General features: G+C 44.8%; 2 protein-coding genes across 2 annotated transcripts in view; both read right to left on the bottom strand.

Annotated features, from left to right (window-relative positions):
• The window catches only part of LOC140723549 (NACHT, LRR and PYD domains-containing protein 3-like), a 34,459-nt gene extending 15,735 nt beyond the window's left edge, over positions 1-18,724 (bottom strand). Inside the window, exon 1 of the mRNA XM_073038123.1 lies at positions 18,711-18,724. The gene's annotated coding sequence lies outside the window, so the exon portion shown is untranslated. The remainder of the gene's footprint in view (positions 1-18,710) is intronic.
• The window catches only part of LOC140723550 (uncharacterized), a 448,657-nt gene that overhangs the window by 240,749 nt on the left and 184,782 nt on the right, over positions 1-23,126 (bottom strand). The gene's annotated exons all lie outside the window — the stretch shown is intronic.

The following is a 23,126-nucleotide window of genomic DNA, read 5'->3' as shown; positions in this document are numbered from 1 at the left end:
TGGAAAGTGAATTCGAATGGGCAATAGAAAATATCGCCAATAATAAGGCTGCACGATGTGACTGGAGTCCAGTTGAATTGTTTCAAACTTTAAAATGTGTTGCTGTAAAAGTGTTGCATGCAATTTTCCAGCAGATCTGGTAAACCTAACAATGACATTTAAAATGAAAAAAAAATTATATCCCAATTTCCAAAAAGGGAAATGTAAAGGAATGTTCAAATTACCGAACAATTTCCACATGGTAGCAAGGTATTACCAACGATCATGCAAGCAAGACTCCAAGCAATATACCAAATGAGAATAGCCGGATGTACAAGCTGGTTTTGGAAGAGCAGAGGCATCAGGCACCAAATTGTTAACTTATGCTGGATAATAGAGAAATCAAGAGAATTCCAGAGAAATATTTATCTATGTTTTAATTACCTCAAAAGCCTTCAACAGTGTGGACCAGAATAAACTATGGCAAAGAAATGGGGATACCAGGACATCTGATCTGCCTTATGAGAAACTTGTACAAAGATCAAGAAGCAACAGTTAGAACTGACCACGCAACAACAAACTGTTTTAAGATTGGGAAAGGAGTACGACAAGGCTGCATACTGTCACCCTACTTATTTAATCTATATGCTGAACATATCATGAGGAATGCTGGTCTCGAGGACTCAAAGTGCTGGAATCAAAATTACCAGACAAAATAATAACAACTTCGGATATGCAGACGATACTATTCTAATGGCTGAAAGTGAGGAGGATCTGAGGAAGCTTCTAATGAAAGTGAAAGAAGAAAGTGGAAAGCTGGCTTATTGTTTAATACTAAGAAAACCAGCCAGACCTATTAACTCCGTGGTAATAAATGGAAACTAATTGGAAGCTGACTCTCATAATTATCTCGACTATACCTCCTCCCACCCTGCCAAATCAAAAATGCTATTCCCTATTCCTACCACCCCAACAGCCTCCGGATCCAGCACATTATCCTCCACAACTTCCGACACCTTCAACAGGATCCCACACTAATTCCCTCTCTACCCCTCTCCGCTCTCCGTGTGACATTAAAGAAACAAGCTTATTGGATCTTTCCCGGGAATCAGTTTGGGAAACACGTGGTGGGGATCGAAGGAGGGAACACCTTAATGACAAAACCCATATCCCCGTTGGTTAGTATGCTAAATTGGCATTTGCTCTCACCAATGAGAAACAAGTAAATATCATGCCACTTCACGAGAGATACCGGGTACACGCAACATGCTAATATCGGCTCAACATCAGCCCGGAAGCGCAAGGGTGTCGAAGATCCGTGAGAGGGTGCGCGTGGGCAGTGGGTGGGGTGGGGAGCTGGTGCGCGCAGAAGATGGTGAGAGTCAGTAACAGGGAACGGGGAGCGTGTCCCTCGGACCCGTACCGTGCTGGCCAGATCACACTTTACACTTATGTACTGGAATAACATTAAACAATTTTGAATCTTGAACCTTGGGGAAAATACCACGACCAACCACATTATCTAACCTCCCTCTTGATTATGTGTCACCCTCCTCTGAAATAAAGATCCAGCTCAGCCGATCTCTCCCTGTGACTCGCCCCTCTAGTCCAGTCAGCATCTTCAGCAATCTCGTTTGCACCCTCTCCAGACTGATAATATCTTTCCTACAGTAGGGTGAACACAACTGTACATAATACTCTGTGTAGCCGAGCCAACAATTTATATAACTACAATATAATGCCCATAATCCGGACCTCATGCCCTAAGGCCAGCATGCGTAAAGCCTTCTTTTTCACCCTCTATACTTGCCCGTCCATTTTCACTGAACTGTATTCTTGTACTCCCAGGTCACTCTGTTCCACAACACTCGGTGCCCTCCCATTCACTATACCAGTCCCACCCTGGTGTGACTGTCCAAAATGCACCATCTTTCACTTGTCCACGTTGTAAACCATTTACCATTCCTCAGCCCATCTACATAACTGACCAAGATGTCTTTGAAATTCATTGTCACCTGTTGCCTTATCAACCAATCTCCCGAATTTAATCTCCCTGTATATCCATGACAATGCTGCTATCCACAGCTCTAATCTGCTAATTAAATCTGACGATGGCACTACATTGATTAGACTGCTCTCAAGCAATAATGAGGTGGCCTACAGGGAAGAAGTCATCTCTCTGACACAGTGGTGGCAAAATAACCTTTCCCCCAATGTCGCAAAAACAAAGGAGCTGGTTGTGGATTACAGGAGGAATGGAGACGGGCTAACCCCTATTAACATCAATGAATCTGGGGTTGAGAGGGTGAATAGCTTTATGTTCCTCGGCATCCACATCACCGAGGATCCCATGTGGTCTGTTCACACCAGCTGTTCGGTGAAAAAGGCACAAAAGAGTCTCTTTCACCACAGACGATTGTGGAAGTTCAGTATCAACCACAAATCCTAAAAACTTTTTATAGGGGCACAATTCAGAGCATCCTGACTGGCTGCATCACTGCCTGGTGTGGGAAGTGTAACTCCCTCAATCGCAGGACTCTACAGAGAGTGGTGCGGACAGCCCAGCACATCTGTAGTTGTGAACTTCCTATGTTTCAGGACACTTACAAGGACAGTGTGTAACATGGGCCCGAAGGATCCTTGGGGACCAGAGTCACCTCACACACAAACTGCTCCAGCTGCTACCATCCAAGAAACGGTACCGCAGCATAAAAGCCAGGACCAACAGGTTCCGGGAGAGCTGATTAGCTCACGCTGATTTGATATTATATTGACTGTTCAATTCATTATAAATTATTATAAAATAGTTTGATTGCACATTGCACATTTAGACCGAGACGTAACGTAATGATTTTTACTCCTCATGTGGGTGAAGGATGTAAGAAATCAATTCAATTTAATTCAATTAAATTCAAGCTTGCTAACTGTGCCATGTACATTCACATACAAACCAGTGACATGAATAGTGAATTACAGAGGTCTCGACACTGACACACACATCCCACTCGCCACAGGGCTCCATTCGCTAAAACCATCATCAATCATCTCCCTCTGCTTCTTGTTCTTGAGCCCGGTGTGAATCCACCTCACCAGCTCCCCGTGAATCCCACGTGACCGAACCTTCCCGATCAGCTGCCATGCGGGATCTTGTTGCAGACTTTACCAAAGTTCAGATGAACAACATCACTGCCCAACTTCACCTAACTCCCTAGTTAACTCTTAAATAATCTCCAAAACACTTGACAGATATGATGTCCTATTGGACAGTGTAGATGGTGATTTCCCCATAACCAATGCCCAACCGCCTGGGATTTCAGCTTCACTGCAGACTGAGAAAATTCCGATCCCAGCTGTCGAATTACCAACCTGGACTGAAGCCCGTATACTGCCAGTTCCACATCCTCAGAGTCACCAGCCCAATACTATCACCCATACAAAGACGCTTTGGTGCCGGTGATTTGCCGTGGTGTTCCTGCCATTTGCGATTCACAAACGAAGGTGGAATTGGAAGCTAATGACCCTCTGCCGGGGCCGGTGCTCAGGCTGGTTCCCCGGTCTGTATAGAGGATGCGGATACACTTCAGCCTGACCCCAGCAGCTGAACCAAGCACACTTGAACACTATCTTCCTGCTGTGCCCAACACCATAAGACCATAAGACAAAGGAGCAGAAGTCGGCCATTTGGCCCATCGAGTCTGCTCTACCATTTCATCATGAGCTGATCCATTCTCCCATTTAGTCCCACTCCCCCGCCTTCTCACCATAACCTTTGATGCCCTGGCTACTCAGATACCTATAAATCTCTGTCTTAAATGCACCCAATGACTTGACCTCCACTGCGGCCCGTGAAAACAAATTCCACAGATCCTCTGGCTAAAAAAAAATTCTTTGCATCTCTGTACTGAATGGACGTTCTGCAATCCTCACGTCACGTCCTCTTGTACTAGACTCCCCCACCATGGGAAACAACTTTGCCACATCCACTCAGTCCATGCCTTTCAACATTCAAAATGTTTCTATGAGGTCCCCCCTCATTCTTCTAAACTCCAAGGAGTACAGTCCAAGAGCGGTCAAACGTTCCTCATATGTTAACCCTCTCATTCCCGGAATCATTCTAGTGAATCTTCTCTGAACCCTCTCCAAAGTCAGCACATCCTTTCTTAAAGAAGGAGCACAAAACTGCACACAGTATTCCAAGTGACGTCTTACCAGTGCCTTATAGAGCCTCAACATCACATCCCTACTCCTATACTCTATTCCTCTAGAAATGAATGCCAACATTGCATTCGCCTTCTTCACCACCGACTCAACCTGGAGGTTAACCTTAAGGGTATCCTGCACGAGGACTCCCAAGTCCCGTTGCATCACAGAACTTTGAATTCTCTCCCCATTCAAATAGTAGTCTGCCCGTTTATTTCTTCTACCAAAGTGCATGATCATACACTTTCCGACATTGTAATTCAATTGCCACTTCTTTGTCCATTACCCCAATCTGTCCAAGTCTCTCTGCAGACTCTGTTTCCTCAGCACTACGGGCCCCTCCACCTATCTTTGTATCATCAGCAAACTTAGCCACAAAGCCATCTATTCCATAATCCAAATCGTTGATATACAACGTAAAAAGAAACGGCTCCAACATAGAACCCTGTGGAACACCACTGGTAACCGGTAGCCAACCAGTATGGGATCCCTTTATTCCCACTCTCTATTTTCTGCCAATCAACCAACGCTCTATCCACGTATGTAACTTTCCCGTAATTCCATGGGCTCTTATCTTGTTTAGCAGCCTCATGTGCGGCACCTTGTCAAAGGCCTTCTGAAAATCCAAATACACAACATCCACTGCATCTCCCTTGTGTAGCCTGCTTGTAATTTCCTCAAAAAATTGCAATACGATTGTCGGGTAGGATTTTCCTTCAAGGAAACCATGCTGAGTTCTGCCTATCTTGTCATATGCCTCCAGGTACTCCGTAACCTCATCCTTGATAATCGACTCCAAAAACTTCCCAACCACGGATGTCAAGCTAACAGGTCTATAATTTCCTTTTTGCTTCCTTGCCCCCTTCTTAAATAGCGGAGTGACATTTGCAATCTTCCAGTCCTCTGGAACCATGCCAGAATCTATTCACTTCTGAAAGATCATTGCTAATGCCTCCGCAATCTCTACTGCTACTTCCTTCAGAACATGAGGGTGCATTCCATCTGGTACAGGAGATTTATCTACTCTTAGACTATTCTGCTTCCTGAGTACTTTCTCTGTCGTAATTGTGACTGTGCATATTTCTCTTCCCCGACACCCTTGAATGTCCAGTATATTGCTGAAGTCTTCCTCAGTGAATACTGATGCAAAATACTCATTCAGTTCCTCTGCCATCTCCTTATCTCCCATTACAATTTCTCCAGCATCATTTTCTATCAGTCCTATATCTACTCTCACCTGTGTTTTACACTTTATATACTTGAAAAAGCTTTTAGTATCCTCTTTGATATTATTTGCTAGCTTCCTTTCATAGTTGTTCTTTTCTCTCTTAATGACCTTCTTACTTTCCTTTTGTAAGCTTTTAAAATCTTCCCAATCCTCTGTCTTCCCACTAATTTTTGCTTCCTTGTATGCCCTCTGCTTTGCTTTTACTTTGACTTTGACTTCTCTTGTCAGCCACAGTTTCATCCTTTTTCCACTCGAAAATTTCTTCTTTTTTGGAATATATCTGTCTTTCACCTTCCTCACTTCTCGCATAAACTCCAGCCACTGCTGCTCTGCCGTTATTCACGCTAGTGTCCCATTCCAGTCAACCTTGACCAGATCCTCTCTCATGTCACTGTAATTTATTTTACTCCACTGAAATACCGACACATCAGATTTAGGCTTTCCTTTCTTAAATTTCACAGTGAACTCAGTCATGTTGTGATGACGGCCTCGTAAGGGTTCCTTCACCTTAATCTCTCTAATCACCTCTGGTTCATCACACAATACCCAATCCAGTACAGCCGATGCCCCAGTGGGCTCAACAACAAGCTGTTCTAAAAAGCCATCTCGTAGACATTGTGGAAATTGTCTCTCTTGAGAACCAGTGCCGACTTGATTTTCCCAATCCACTCGCATGTTTAACTCCAAAACAATTATCATAACACTGCCCTTCTGGCAAGCCTTTTCTATTTCCTATTGAAATTTGTAGTCCGTATCACCGCAGCTGTTAGGAGGCCTGTATATATCTGCCATTAGGGTCCTTTTACCCCTGCGATTTATTAGGCCAACCTATAAAGATACTGCACTTTCCGATCCTAGTTCACCTCCTTCTAATGATTTAATATAATTTATTACCAATAAAGCCACGCCAACCCCTCTGCCTACCTGCCTATCCTTCCGATACACCGTGTATCCTTGGACGTTCAGCTCCCAGAGGCATGCATCTTTAGCATTGTCTCAGTGATGGCCACAATATCATACCTGCTAATCTGTAGCTCTACGACAAGATCATCCACTGTATTCCTTATGCTGTGTGCATTTAAGAATAACACCTTAAGTCCAGTATTTGTTAATTTTTTCTTTGACTGCACTGCAACTTGATTGCACCACAACTCATCCCAATGTCTGCAATTTGCCCCATCGCCTGCCTGCCCTTCCTGACATCTTTACTGCTCACTATCTCAGATTTATTTTCCCCCTTCTCTGCTCAATCATTCCGGTTCCCATCCTCCTGCCATTTCCATCTGCTTCTTGTTCTTGAGCCCGGTGTGAATCCACTTCGCCAGCTCCCCGTGAATCCCACGTGACAGAACCTTCCCGATCAGCTGCCATGCGGGATCTTGTTACAGACTTTACCAAAGCTCAGATGAACAACATCACTGCCCAACTTCACCCAACTCTCTAGTTAATTCTTAAATAATCTCCAAAATACTTGACAGATATGATGTCCTATTGGGCAGTGTAGATGGTGATTTCCCCCATAACCAACGCCCAACCACCCAAGACTTCAGCATCACTGCAGACTGAGAAAATTCCGATCCTAGCTGTCAAATTACCAACCTGGACTGAAGCCCGTATACTGCCAGTTCCATATCCTCAGAGTCACCAGCCCAATATCATCACCCATACAAAGACGCTTTGGTGCCGGCGATTTGCCGTGGTGTTTCTGCCATTTCTGATTCACAAACAAAGGTGGAATTGGATCCTAATGACCCTCTGCTGTGGCCGGTGCTCAGGCTGGTTCCACGGTCTGTATAGAGGATGCGGATACACTTCAGCCTGACCCCAGCAGCTAAACCGAGCACATTTGATCACAATCTTCCTGCTGTGTGGGATATTGCCCAGCAGAGCGGGCTGCCATTTTCCCTGCAGTGTAGCAGGAACAAAATGGAAAATTATAAAATAGAAAATGCTGGGAACTCAGTACATCAGACTACATCTCTGAAAAGAGAAATGGTGGAAGACCCAGTTCCAGAACTGAGACTGTCCAAGATGCTGCCAATCTGCTGAGCGTTTCCAGTATTTTCCCCTAATCACTTTAAATTTCCTGCAACTGTAGTATTTCTCCTTTATTTTAATGCACAAATAGTTACCGATTGCCACCCTGAACGGTAAATGCCACCCCACCCCAACCACTCTGTTAGTTCTGAGTTCATTCTGACCCTGGTGTAACACATCCCACACAGTCAATGCTCACAGCATCCTTTCCTCCCGCTATCACTCTGTTGCATTTGCCCCTGAGGCCACTGTCTCTACGCTGAGAGGCGGTGACCACAGAGCGATAAAAACTGCAACACTTGCTGCAGCTCTGACGGGCCGTTACCCTGGAAACAGAGGAAGTGGCTCACCGAAAATAACCAAAAAAGGAAATAATAAACTCAACATCAGATCCTATGAGTTCCATTATGATGAAGATTAACACTGCAACCATTTTGTAACGGTGAATCTAAAATTGAAATGGTTGCTTTTTCTCTGTCACGTGCTGTGTCCAACTAAACCTCTGGTGTTTCTAGTTATCAAAAAAAAAAACACAATCCTGGAAAAAGGGCAAAACAAAACTTCACAATGAGGACAAAGTCTAGAAGAAAGATTGCTGAAAGATATCATTGCGGCAATGGGACACAGTCTGAAACGGGGTTGAACAAGATGTTTGATATATATCATTGAGGTAGTGGCATACAGACTGGACAGAGGTTGAACAAGATGGTTGATATATATCATTGAGGTGGTGGGATACAGGTTGAACAAGATGATTGATATATATCATTGAGGTGGTGGGATACAGGCTGGACACAGGTTGAACAAGATGTTTGATATATATCATTGAGGTGGTGGGATACAGGCTGGACACAGGTTGAACAAGTTGGTTGATATATATCACTGAGGTGGTGGCATACGGACTGGACAGAGGTTGAACAAGTTGGTTGATATATATCACTGAGGTGGTGGGATACAGACTGGACAGAGGTTGAACAAGATGTTTGATATATATCATTGAGGTAGTGGCATACAGACTGGACAGAGGTTGAACAAGATGGTTGATATATATCATTGAGGTGGTGGGATACAGGTTGAACAAGATGATTGATATATATCATTGAGGTGGTGGGATACAGGCTGGACACAGGTTGAACAAGATGTTTGATATATATCATTGAGGTGGTGGGATACAGGCTGGACACAGGTTGAACAAGTTGGTTGATATATATCACTGAGGTGGTGGCATACGGACTGGACAGAGGTTGAACAAGTTGGTTGATATATATCACTGAGGTGGTGGCATACAGACAGGACAAAGGTTGAACAAGTTGGTTGATATATATCATTGAGGTGGTGGGATACAGGCTTGACAGAGGTTAACAAGATGGTTGATATATATCACTGAGGTGATGGGATACAGACTGGACAGAGGTTGAACAAGATGGTTGATATATATCCTTGAGGTGGTGGGATACAGACTGGACAGAGATTGAACAAGAAGGTTGATATATATCATTGAGGTGGTGGGATGCAGGCTGGACAGAGGTTGAACAAGATGGTTGATATATATCATTGAGGTGGTGGCATACAGACTGGACAGAGGTTGAACAAAATGGTTGATGTATATCATTGAGGTGGTGGGATACAGGCTGGACAGAGGTTGAACAAGGTTGATATATATCATTGAGGTGGTGGGATACAGACTGGATATAGGGTGAATATAGGTTGAAGGAGGAATGGGCAGAAAAATGGCAGATGGAGTTTAATGCATACAGGTGTGAGGTGTTGCACTTCGGAAGGTCAAACGAAGGTAGAACATACAAGGTAAATGGTAGGGCACTGAGGAGTGCAGTAGAACAGAGGGATCTGGGAGTACAGATACATAATTCCCTTAAAGTGGTGTCACAAGTAGATAGGGTTGTAATGAGGGCTTTTGGTATATTGGCCTTATTTTACAAAGAATTGAGTATAAAAGTTGGAATGTAATGGTGAGGTTGTATAAGACATTGGTGAGACCGCATTTGGTGTATTGTGTGCAGTTTTTGTCACCGAATTACAGGAAGGATATTAATAACGTTGAAAGAGTGCAGAGATTGTTTACGAGGATGTTGCCGGGACTTGGGAAACTGAGTTATAGAGAAAGGTCGAATAGGTTAGGACTTTATTCCCTGGAGCGTAGGAAAATGAGGGGTGATTTGATAGAGGTTATAAAATTATGATGGGTATAGATAGAGTGAATGCAAGCAGGCTGTTTCCACTGAGGCCAGGGGAGAAGAAAAAACAGAGGACATGAGTTAAGGGTGAAAGGGGAAAAGTTTAAAGGGAACATTATGAGGGGCTTCTTCACGCAGAGAGTGGTGGGAATGTGGAATGAACTGCCAGATGAAGTGGTGAATGCGGGCTCACTTTTGACATTTAAAAATGGTTGAGAGGGACTTCGGGCAATATGGCCCAGGTGCGGGTCAGTGGGACTAGGCAGAAAAATGGTTCGGCACAGCCAAGAAGGGCCAAAATGCCTGTTTCTGTGCTGTAATGTTCTATGGTTCTATGGAATGCATGTAGGTATTTGCCCCTTAGTTTTGGTAAGGTCATGAATTTAGGGTGACAAGTGAAATATTGAAGGGGAATCAGAGCGGGAACTATTTCACTCAGAGTGAGGGGTGAATGTGGAAGCAGCTCCCAGCGGAACTGGTAGATGCGGGTTCAATTGCAGTGTCTAAGAGAAGTTTGCGTGGGTACATCGTTGAGAGAAGTATTGAGGCTGCAGTTTGTGTGCAGGGGATGAGTTCAGGCAGGGAATGCAACTGACTAGAAGGGCTGAAAGGACTGTTTCTGCGCTGTAGGGGAATCACTCTTAACTAAGCGTTCTACGGGTACATTTCCCAGAAAACACAACTCATTCCAAGGTAATGTTTTTTAAAAACTACAAACGCAAGAAACATTTTCAAGCTAATGAACCTAAAATAACCGGAAAAGGAAATAACAAACAACATCACATGCTGTGAGCTTCATTGTGACAAATATTAATGCTGTAACCATTTTGTAACGGTGAAACTAAAAACTGTAATGGCTACTTTTACCCTTTAAGACCATAGATATAGGAGGAGAATTGGGCCATTTGGACCATCGAGTTTGCTCCGCCATTTTATCGTGACTGATACATTTTTCTTCTGCCCCAATCTTCTGCCTTTCCCCAATCTTCTGTCTTACCCCATTACCTCTACTTTAAATCTACATAAAAAAAAGACCTCCGCAGCTGCCTGCGGCAAGGAAATCCACAGATTCACCACTCTGATTAAAGAGATTCCAGCTCATCTCCGTTCTAAAATGGCGCACCTCTATTCTGAAGCTGTGACTTCTGGTCTTAAGCTCTTCCACCAGAGGAGGCGCACTTTCCACATCCACTCTATCAAGGCTTTCACCATTTGATGTGATCCATCAGGGCACCGCTCAGTCTTCTGAATGCCAGTGATTAATTGACCTAGTGTCATCAAACGTTCTGTATCTGACAAGCCGCTGAATCCTGGACTATTTTCGTGAACTTCCTTTGAACCATCACCTGTTTCAGCACATCCGATCTAAGATATGCGGTCCAGAACTGTTCACAATATTCTACGTGAGGCCTCACCAGTGCTTTATGAAATCTCAACATTACATTATTGCTTTTATATTCTAGTCCTCTTGAAATGAATGTTAACATTGTATTTGCCTTCCTGACCACAGACCCAATCTGCAAATTAACCTTTATGGAATCCTGTACAATATCTGCCAAGTCCCTTGGTGTCTCAGTTGTTTGTATTTTCTGTCCATTAAAAAAAATAGTAAACCATTTCATTTCTTCTACCAAAGTAAATGCCCAAACCCTTCCCGAAACTTTATTTCATTTGCCACATCTTTGCGCGTCCTCCTAATCTGTCCTAAATCCTTCTCCGGAAAACTACCTGCCCTTCCGCCATCCTTCATATCCTCTGCAATCATTGCAACAACCATCAATTCCAGCATCCAAATCATCGACATATAAGGTAAAAAAAATGGGTCCCGTCACAGACCCCTGTGGAACCTCTAGTCACCGGCAGCCAAACAGTAATGGCTCACTTTATTCCCACTCTTTGTCTCCTGCCTACCAACTACTGCTCTGTACCTGCTGGAATCTTCTCTATCATACCCTAGGATCATAGCTTGTAACTCTTACCTTACCAGGTGCTGCATTAACTTAAACCTCGTCGTTCTAGCTAACAAAAACCGATTCCTGGAAATCTCAATGAGATAGGAGGTGCAAGATAATACTTCACAATGAAGTCAAATGTTACAGGAAACTTTATTGATATATTGTACATCATCGAGGTGGGTTCACACAGGCTGGAGAGAGGTTGCACAAGATGTGAGTGAATGAGGAGATGGAACCATGTGGGTGTGGGATCAAGGACAGTCACTGGTGGTCATTCAGCAATACACGGGGACTGAATAATACGACAGAAAAAGATCCTAAAATGACAAACCTAGATCAAACAACAATAACTTTGGCTTAGGCTCATTGTCCCTCCCCAAACCTTATCAAAGCGCCATAGAAAGTATCCCATCCAGATACATAACGCCTTCATAAGTCTACTGCTCTACCCTTGACTGCAAGGAACTGCAGAAAACTGTGGGCACCGCTGAGGACATGACAGAAACCAGACTCCCCTCCCTGGACTGTGACTGCACTTCCCATTGCATCAGTAAAGCAGGCAGCATCAAAGATCCTCATAAACCTCGATATTCTCTCTTATCAGCTGGGTCAAAGATTTAAAATAACATTGAAAACACAGAGCACCAGGCTCCAGGAAATACTCCAGGCTGCTGTTGTAAGCACATTGAATGTTTCCCGCGTGATAAGTTGGACTCTTGATCTCACAGTCTAACTCGATGTACACTGTACAGTTTTGAGCAGCCCGGGTAACTGGAAAAGGCTTATTTCTCACATTTAATTGGGTTATACAACCGGAAACATTGACTGTGCTTCGGCAAGTTGGAACAGTGACATGGATTCAACAAAAATAAACACAATGATGACCACCCAAAACGAGAGGCCGTGAGAGATCTGGATCTCACTGCCTTGTCTGAACGGGCGAAAGATGGATCTACTCAGACAGATGGAGCAGTGTCCCGCAGGTGCGATTACTCGGTTTAACCTTCTCTGTCTGCAAGAACACAACAGGTGGAAGGGCCGCTTCCCGCGCCCTGGAATGATGTAAAACAATTGTAGACACCGGCTGTCGATCCAGGTGAAGTTTGGACCCGATACGGGGCTGGGTGACGAAGGTAAAGTTCCCGGGATAAACCTCAATGGACGAGTGTGGTCTCGGTATCACCACCCCATCACGCTCCCAGGACCAGGGCAAGAGGGGCTGAGCGGCAGCTCATCTCAGGATGTTCGGTATGAAAGTCCAGGAAACGGTGGGAGGCCGGCTGTTCAGGGAAGTAACAGAGAATCACTGCCCAACATCACTCGGGACCGGCCTCAGTTCTCACCTATGGAATCCCGTTGATCTTGCCCCGTAGAGAATGATCTCTTCCCCGGCTCCTCGCCCCAGGGGGTGTGGTCACTCTCCTGATCCCAGCCCCACACACGATCCGCCACATCCATCCACAAGAAATCACTGTCCAACAGACAATTCAGACCCAAAAAGGAATTGTGCATTCAAGCCACTTCTATGTGAACAGACACTAATTTCTATCACATTCCCCTGGGTTCAGTGGTCAGGAACACTGAAACATCAAGTGAGAAACAGCAGGAGGTGGCCATTCAGCACCTCGAACCATCAACAAGATTATGGCTGCTCTCCCATCTCAGCCACGTTTCATCCCAATCCTCATCTCCTTGATCCCTTCGGTCTCCACACATCTGCTGACCTCTGTCACTATTTCCACCTTTCCACCTCTCACTCCCCAGCTCTTGCCCCATCCCCACCCCTCATCTCTTTTCTCTGACTATTTCCCGTCCACTCTCAGTCCAGAGGGAGGGTCTCGGCCCGAAATGTTGACGGTCCATTTCCCTCCACAGATGCTGCCCGACCCACTGAGTTCCTCTGGCAGTTTGTTGTTTGGTCTGTATAACCCGTGTTAGTATGGGGAGCGGGATTTTACTCCATATTCCAGGTACAATCTCAACAAAGCCCAAATAATTGTTAAAGTCATTCTCAGTCTTATAGAATGAGTCTTACCATCAATACAATGTACTTTTGACTTCCTTCCCTGCCCACTACACCTCAGTCCCTCTCCACACACACACCCAGTGTTTCTGTTTCTCCTACAGAAATGGGTAATCTCACATTTCCCACATTGGACCAGCTGACCTGTTGTTCCCACTCACTCCTTTTGCCTCTGTTACGCTGAAATCTCTCGACAAGAGACACAGAACAAAGAACAGTACAGCACAGGAACAGGCCCTTCAACCCATAGTGTTGTGCTCAACCAATTAAATTTGTTATCAGAATGTTAACGAATCAAATCCCTTCTGCTTACAAAATGTCCATATTCCTCTATTTTCCTCACATTCGTGGCCTATTGAAATGTCTCTGGAAAGTCCCCAATGTGTCTGATCTACCAGCACCCCAGGCAGCAATTTCTAGCGACCCGGCACTCTCTGTGTAAAAACACTTGCCCCCTCACATCTCCTTTAAAATTCCCCCTCTCACCTTAAATGCATGGCCTCTGGTTTTAGACATTCCTACCATAGTAAAAATACATTTTCTATCTACTCTACCTATGTCTCTCATAATCTTATAAATGTCTATCCAGTCTCACCCCAGCCTGCAGGGCTCCAGAGAAAACAACCCAAGCAGTTCAACCTCCTGTTACAGCTCATGCCCTCTAATCCAGGCAATTTCCTGGTAAACCTCTTCTGCACCCTCTCCAAAGCCCTGACATCGTTCCTGGAATGAGGCGACCAGAACTGTATGAAACACTCCAGATGTGGTCTAACTAGAGTTTTAAAAAGCTGCAACACAACTTCCCGATTTTTGAACTCAATGCCTCGAATAATAAAGTTAAGGATACTGTTTGCCTTCGTAACCACCCTATCAATCTGTGTAGTCACTTTCTGAGAGCGATGGATTCCAAGATCCCTGTGCTCCTCGACACTGCTAAGGGTCTTACATTTACATTTGACCTACCGAGGTGCCAAGATGATCATCACTAATAAAATCTCACTGAGCTTTTCGAATCACGTTGAATTTATTGCCAAGTGCACAAGTACGGGAAGGTACAGGTACAGAGAAACTCTGACTTGTGGCAGCATCACAGGCAAGTACATTCAGATAACACATGGAACATAAATTATACGATTCTGTCAGTAACAATATGGAAATATCGGTTTTATGTCATTAAAGATATAGAAATACACATTTTGTATCGAGAGCACACTTGGAATTGTTGAATTTGCCCCCTCAGCCCACTTGTTGCCAGTTTGTGAAAAACTGGGCTCCAGGTACCGGTCCCTACAACACACACTGGAACATCCTGAAGGCCCACGAGGGTCCTTCTATTTAAACACACAAACAGGAAAAGGAGCAGGCCACCCGGCCCCTCCAAACTGTCCTGTCATTCAACAAGACGCTGGGCCGGTGCATCTTTACCCCGCCAACACCACTCTTGCCCCCTACTTTCCCCAGACTATTGGCCCCACTTGCTGGTCAACAGTCTGCCCGTGTTTGCCCCCTAATGTGGTGAATCTCTCTGCTCGCCACCACCATGGGTTCAGACATTTCCACAGATGAGCTCCTCTTGACCCAGTGGGACATCAATCCTGTCCACTCCCTCTCACAGCATCTTTATCCTGATAATAAAATCCCCCTCTCCCTCCGTCTTCTGCCAGGGTCCCTCCCCGGCGGACCGGCATCAAGTTGATGAACGAGCGGTCACCTTTTACCTCTCAGCGATACATCAGACTCCGGCCGCAGCAGACGCTTCACAAACGCCCCAACTTCCCTTGGAGAGAAATGGAAATAAATCACAAAGCAGGTCATTTACTTTGTTTGTTCCGCTTTGACCAGGAGATCGGACTGGAGGTAACACCCTCCTCGTCGGTCCGCCTGCACTGTTGGGTGTAACCAGTGACTGACATCTCTTCGCATCAATGAGAATTAACACGGCTTGTAAATACTCTGTTGACTGCACCAAGCGGTGTTGGCTGACATGATTAGTACTTGAGCCGTTAACCAATCTCAGCGCAAGCCAGGCCGTGCGTGTATGATGTCAAGTACCGCACTCGTGACGTCAGATCCCCGGTGTGGGGGAGCGCTTGTATTTTGAAATACCTGAATGGACATTTAATTTGTTTTCAGGGGGACAACAAAATCAATCATGGGATTCGCCCGGCTGCGAATAACGCACTGGTGGAGTGGACAGCGTGCTGTTTGTCTCGAGTTGGATCACAAAACCCTAATTTTTGGGGAGGACTTTCTAGGCTGATCTGGTTTCGGAATGTTTCATCAGTGCAGTGTCTCGCTGTTCAGTATTTTGAAAAACAACTGTTTCACTAATGTAAACCAGAGTTGCCAGTGGGATCTACATGCAGTGTATTCGACAACAGAATATCTTTCGTCCCTGCAGTCTTTGTCCCCTGGTAGACTAAAACCTGACAGTGCGGACCATTGATACCCTCATATCCTCAAAGCCAGGGGATCATTCAGACAGACGGTGGCTGAGAGGAATTATGTTTGTTGTTTGTAAAAGTTTGCCACAGTCGGATGGATGGAGTTGATGTAGAGGTCGGGAGTGTCACAGAGAAACGGCCGGACAGCCGAAACCTCTCCGTTGTCCCTCCGGCTTCCGAACAATGGTGGTGATGTGGGGACCTCCGGCCACTGGGGAGCTCCACTGAGATCTCTTCTCAATTCCCTAGGAATATTCTGACAGTGTGGGTATGATTTCAATATCCATCGTTCCTTTCAACTAATTTGAATTAATTTCAACCGATTCCACACTCTGGCCCACACGCGGTCCCTCAGTGATCTTTTGTAGCCATGGCAATGCATAAATTGCAAGAAGAACTCAGCAGTCCTGGCAACATCCGTGGAGGCAAATGAACAGTTGATCTATTGGGCTGAAACACTTCGTCGGTACTGGAAATGAAAGGGGAAGGACCAGATGATTGATTGATTAGGGATGCGTGGGTTGTTCTTCTGAGGGACCCGGGTCTGTGGGTCAGCAGCTGCCTGTCTGTGCTCATTCCTCACACTGGAGTGGCCTTTCTGATGAAATTAGATCCAATTTATCCGAAAATTCACTCTCATTAGGAAATGAGCAAAGTCACTTAATCTCTTTCTCCTGCTGGGAAACCGATAAAACCTATACCCTGATATGGAAGACACCACTTACATCTGATGCTGTAACACGAAGGTGTTCGGTGGAGTCCCGGGTAACCACAGTCTGATTTCCTGGGTGAGCGGCAGTGGACCTGGACTAGAGTGCTTAACCTGCGTGGAGACTTCAGTCTGAGATGTGGCCTGTATTGACATTTTCTGGCACCAATGGGAGCTAAATAACTCGTATGTCTCCTGACGGCTGCGCAAGATTTCTCAAATCCTCTCAGCGTGAGCCCGGGAGCGGAGGGTAACGAGCTCCATGACAGCACGCATGTCAGGCAGCAGGCGGGATGGGACAGTGAGCTGGTGCGTGAGAGCCCCAGGGAGTCTGCAGCGGGAGTAGGAGGGAACGGGGAGAGTGTCTCTTGGTCCAATACTGTGCTCTCCAGCACTCCGAGTTTGACATAAGCTCAATCCCCTCTCACAGCTGGGGTACATAAATAACGCACAAAGCTGCATGCAAATAATTAATGTTTGATTTCAGTACAAATGCATTAATTAAATCCTATCTCCCTTTGCATGCAGTCATTATACAAGCTTACATCAATTAAATTGTCAGAGATTTTCCAGTCAACATACCAACATGCATAACTGGACCACACAGCCCCTCGAAACTGCTGTAGATCAAGAAATCATGACTGGTCGAATCTAAAATTTCATTATGCATTCCTCTATGTCCATCCCTGTAACACTTCTAACCCACTGTTCATCAGGAATCCCGTGCTTAAACAGAATTACAGTCTTTGCTTCCACTGGCGATTGAGTAGTTCAAATTTATCACAATCAACACAGGAACAATCAATGTATTTGCCTACAATAAGAAACTTTGAAAACGGAACAGGTGTTTGCTGTACAGCTCCCGTACCCTTGCTTTGAAACAGGTGGCCATTGTTCTAGAGCAGATCTTAATCTTTACCTAACCTGTGGAAATGTAATCATGCCAGCAGGAAACAGTTGGAACACAAAAGGCACCAGAGCCAGAAGTGGCTTCAAAAAAACAAATATCTCCTTGATCGCTGATTTAACGCACAGACAACTGGTTGTTGAGAAATAAATCTGAAATAAATATCAGAGGCTGAATTATTCTCATCTTAATTCCCCACGAATACTCTGATAGTGAGGATACTGTGTATCTTTTCTTACAAATAACCCCGCCCACTGCCCCACATGGATCTCTCGAAACCATGGCAACACACACAATGTTGGAGGAACTCAGCAGGTCAGGCAGTATTTATGGATGGGAATAAACAGTCGACGTTATGGTCCGAGTTCCTTCATCAGGACTGGACTGGAAAGGGGAAGAGGGCAGATGATTGACTGATTTGGAAGGTGCGGCTTGTTGTTCTGTGAGACTCGGTGCTCAGGGTCTGCAAGCAAGCAGCTGCCTGTCCGGTCACATTCCTCAGAACAGGGAGCGGCCGTTCCGCTGAAATCAAATCCAAACCGGTTCAGCAAAACACTGCCATTCAAGCGTGAAGAAAGTTTAACCCTTTGCTCTACAAGGAGGAGCAATAGATAGATAGATAGATACTTTATAGAACCAATGAGGTGATGTAACATACATGAGCTGGACTCTTGAAGTTTGACTATTCTTTTTTCCATTGATGCTGCCTGGCCTGCAGAGTTCCTCCAGCATTTTGTGTGTGTTGCTCGGATTCCCAGCATTTATCTGCTGATTTTCTCTTGTTTGAGAGAGATTAATGGCGGATCACTGCCCCGTGGGTATTTCATATGTTACTACCGGGGTGAAAGATTTCTTCTGCTCGCTCTCAGTAGAAACCACTCTCGTTCCTTTTAATCCATTTGGATAGTAATTGACTCGTTAACATGAACATGTCAGGACTCCCTTCTCCCACTAAATTCACTCCCGATCCCGACCAAAGCCGAGTCTCGCTGTAAACGCTGAATAGTTGTGTAGAATCATAGACAACACTTACCTCTGATGTTGTAACCGGACGGTGTTCAGTGTGGTGCCGGGAAATCACAGTCTGACTACAAGGGTGACCGACAATGCTCCTGCACCGATGTGCTCACCCTTTCGGAGAGTTGAGTCTGAGCTGCTGCTCCCGAGGCCACTCGGCTGTGATGTGTCCGTCGCTCATTACAGATGGACAGGGCCGGGTGAGCCGGGGTAGAGCGGGACTGCCGCAGTCCGGGTCACACTAATTCTCACCGGCTCAGGACGGGTCTGACAGCGGGAAGAGGCGGGAGTGGGATCAATGTAGCAAACCTAAAGAGGAAAACAAACAGGCTGCGTTAACCTTTCTGTCCGGATTTCTGTGTGGATCTCTCCTTTTTCTTTCATCGTAACCAGTGGGGCGGAGTGTCTATGTTTAACTCAGCGAGTCCCAGGCTGCGGATTTGATCCTGCCCGGGTTCTGGGAGGGTCTGAACTCCGCCCTCTGTGTAAGAAAGACTGCCTGACATGGATAGTTTCAGCTCAAACCTCCCTCGCCTGTTCAGGTACAGGGAGCCGCATTTCTGCTGAAATTAAACCAAACACGTTCGACTATATATTTCCACTAACTAAAAAAAACTGGAGAGATTATTGCATTTCCATCCGGACAACTACTGTCACAAGTAACCACCTCGCCCACGGTTAACAGCGGGTTTCATTTCACAAGCGGAGGTTGTTGATTGACACCCTGCCTGAAATACTTGTTAAATGTATTTCTTTTAAAAGTCATTTATTCCAAATGGCCTGAAGTTTTACCGAGAGAGGGAGTAACGCACTCACTGAAAATTGTCACATTCGTTAAAATGGCCGATAGGGAGGGAATGACGCACTGATTGAAATGAATATGAGAGGAGGGGGAATTGTGTGCCGATTAAAAGTGGGAGCTTCACTCCTCTCTATCCCCTGACCTAACCCTCACTATCCTCATCCCTCTACCCCATCTATCCGCATGATTTTGTAGACCTCCATCAAATCTCCCCCAAATCTTCTGCGTTCCAAGGAACAAATTCGTAACTTATTCAATCTTCCCTTATAACTCAGGTCCTCCAATCGCAACAACATCCTTGTACATTTTTGTTGTACTCTGTCAACCTTATTAACATCTTTCCCATTTAGGTGATGTAAACTGCACACAATATTCCAAATTAGGTTAGTCCCTGCAATTTCTGCATCCACCTCCATCGGGGTCCGAGGACTGAATTTCTCAGTCGCTGGGGATTTATACACTCAAAGTTGCCCAATTTGCCCATAACACTTACTCATCTGTAATTTGTATAACATCCATGGCCTCACTTCAATAGAGTCTTTTCCCGAGTGAACACAGAAGCAAAAACCCACTTAAGAACTCCTCTACATTTTTTGGCTCCATGTGGACATTGCCATTCTGATAATCCAATCAATCAATTGTGTCTCCTCCAATCCTTTTGCTTTTGAAACATCTGTATAATCCTTCACCTTGTCTGTTAGGACAACCTTATGCCACCTTATAGCCTTCCTAGTTTCTTTCCTCATTGTTATCTTGCATTTACATGTAATCATATAACAATAGCAGCACGTAAACAGGCCATCTCGGCCCTTCTAGTCTGTGCCGAACACTTGCGCTCACCTAGTCCCACTGACCCGCACTCAGCCCAAAACCCTCCATTCCTTTCTTGTCCATATACCTATCCAATTTTGCTTTAAATTACAATACAGAACCTGCCCCTACCACTTCTACTGGAAGCTCATTCCACACAGCTACCACTCTCTGAGTAAAGAAATTCCCCCTCATGTTACCCTTAAACTTTTGCCCCCTAAGTCTCAACTCATGTCCTCTTGTTTGATTCTCCACTACTCTCAATGGAAAAAGCCTATCCACATCAACTCTATCTATCCCCCTCATGATTTTAAATACCTCTATCAAGTCCCCCCTCAACCTTCTACGCTTCAAAGAATAAAGACCTAACTTGTTCAATCTTTCCCTCTAACTTAGGTGCTGAAACTGAGGTAACATTCTAGTAAATCTTCTCTGTACTCTCTCCATTTTTTGACATCTTTCCTATAATTCGGTGACCAGAACTGTACACTATACTCTTAATTTGGCCGTACCAATGCCTTGTACAATTTTAACATTACATCCCAACTCCTATACTCAATGCTCTGATTTATAAAGGCCAGTATACCAAAAGTTTTCTTCACCACCCTATCCATATGAGATTCCACCTTCAGGGAACTATGCACCATTATTCCTAGATCACTCTGTTCTACTGCATTCTTCAATGCCCTACCATTTACCATGCATGTTTTATTTGGATTGTTCCTACCAAAATGTAGCACCTCACACTTATCAGCATTAAACTCCATCTGCCATCACTTAGCCCACTCTTCTATCTGTCCTAAATCTCTCTTCAAGCTTTAAAAACCTACTTCATTATCCACAACACCACCTACCTTATTATCATCTGCATACCTACTAATCCAATTTAGCACCCCATCATCCAGATCATTAATGTATATGACAAACAACATTGGACACAGTACCAGTGATGGGTAAATTAATGGAAAGTATTCTTAAAGATGGTATATATAATTATCTGGATAGACAGGATCTGATTAGGAACAGTCAACATGGATTTGTGCGTGGAAGGTCATGTTTGACAAATCTTATTGAATTTTTTGAAGAAGTTCTGAGGAAAGTTGACGAGGGTAAAGCAGTGGATGTTATCTATATGGACTTTAGTAAGGCCTTTGATCACTGTGGTACACCACTAGTCACCGGGGTCCAATCTGACACTACTCTGTGGCATCTTCCATCCAGCCACTGTAGAATCCATTTTAGTACTTCAATATTAATACCTAACGACTGAACCTTCCTAACTAACCTTCAAAGGCCTTACTGAAGTCCATATAGATAAATCTCAACCCTGGGTCCAATCCTATCCTTTTTCCATAATTATATTGAAACTAACGGCATTGTGATTACTGGACCCAAATTGCTCCCCAACACATACCTCCATCACCTGACCTATTTCATTCCCCAACAGAAGATCCAACACTGCCCCTTCTCTAGTTGGTACCTCTATGTATTCCTGCAAAAAACTATCCTGCACACATTTTACAAACTCCAAACCATCCATCCCTTTTACAGTATGGGCTCCCCAGTCTATGTGTGGAAAATTAAAATCTCCTACAATCACAACCCTGTGCTTACTACAAATATCTGCTATCTCCTTGCAAATTTACTCCTCCAATTCTTGCTCCCCATTAGGTGGTCTATAATACACCCCTATAAGTGGTACTACACCTTTCCCTTTTCTCAATTCCACCCAAATAGTCTCCCAAGATGAGCCCTCTAATCTATCCTGCCAGAGCACCGCTGTAATATTCTCTCTGACAAGCAATGCAACACCTCCCCCTCTTGTCCCTCTGATTCTATCACACCTGAAGCAACAAAATCCTGGAATATTTAGTTGCCAATCACACCCGTCCTGCAACCATGTTTCACTAATATCTATAACATCATATTTCCAGATATCAATTGATGCTCTAAGCTCATCCACCTTTCTTACAATGCTCCTAGCATTAAAATAAATGCATTTAAGAAATTCTCCACCTCTTCCTCTCTGTTTATCTCTAACAGTACACAGAACTTTACTGTCTTCTTTTTCTTCCTTCCCCCATACATCTGTTTCTACACTCTGGTTCCCCTCCCCCTTCATATCTAGTCTGAATTCACTGGATCCTCTCTAGCAAACCTACCTGCAAGAATATTTGTCCCCCTCCAGTTCAGCTGTAAACAGTCCCACCGGACAAGGTCCCAACTTCCCTGGAAAACTGCCCAATTGTCTATAAATCTGAAGCTCTCCCTCCTGTACCATGTCTTCAGCCACGTGTTGATCTGCACTATCTTACTATTTCTGAACCCACCTGCACGTGGCACTGGTAGAAATCCTGAGATTGCTATCCTGGAGGTCCTGTCCTTTAACTTGGCACCTAGCTCCCTAAATTCACCTTGCAGGACCTCCTCATTCTTCCTACCCACATCATTGGTCCCTACATGGACCATGACATCCGGCTGCTCACCCTCCCTCTTGAGAATACTGAGAACTCAATCCGAGATATCGTGGACCCTGGCACCAGGAAGGCAACAGACCATCCTGGATTCTCGAACTATTCCACAGAACCTCTTATCTGTCCCCTTAAACTATTGAATCCTCTATCACTACTGCTCTCCTCTTTTCCCTCCTTCCCTTCTGAGCTGAGGGTCCAGTCTCATCGCCAGAAACACAACTACTGCAACTGATCCCTGGTAGGTCATCCCCACCAACAGTATCCAAAACGGTATACTTATTGTTGATGGGAACGGACACACAGGTGCTCTGCTCTTCCTGTCTGTTCCCCTTCCCTCTCCTGACAG

This window comes from Hemitrygon akajei, unplaced genomic scaffold (genome assembly GCF_048418815.1).
Source record: "Hemitrygon akajei unplaced genomic scaffold, sHemAka1.3 Scf000118, whole genome shotgun sequence".
In the NCBI taxonomy this organism is placed as follows: domain Eukaryota; kingdom Metazoa; phylum Chordata; class Chondrichthyes; order Myliobatiformes; family Dasyatidae; genus Hemitrygon; species Hemitrygon akajei.
Note: the sequence above shows the minus strand (reverse complement) of the source record. Positions and strands in the feature narration are given on the sequence as shown.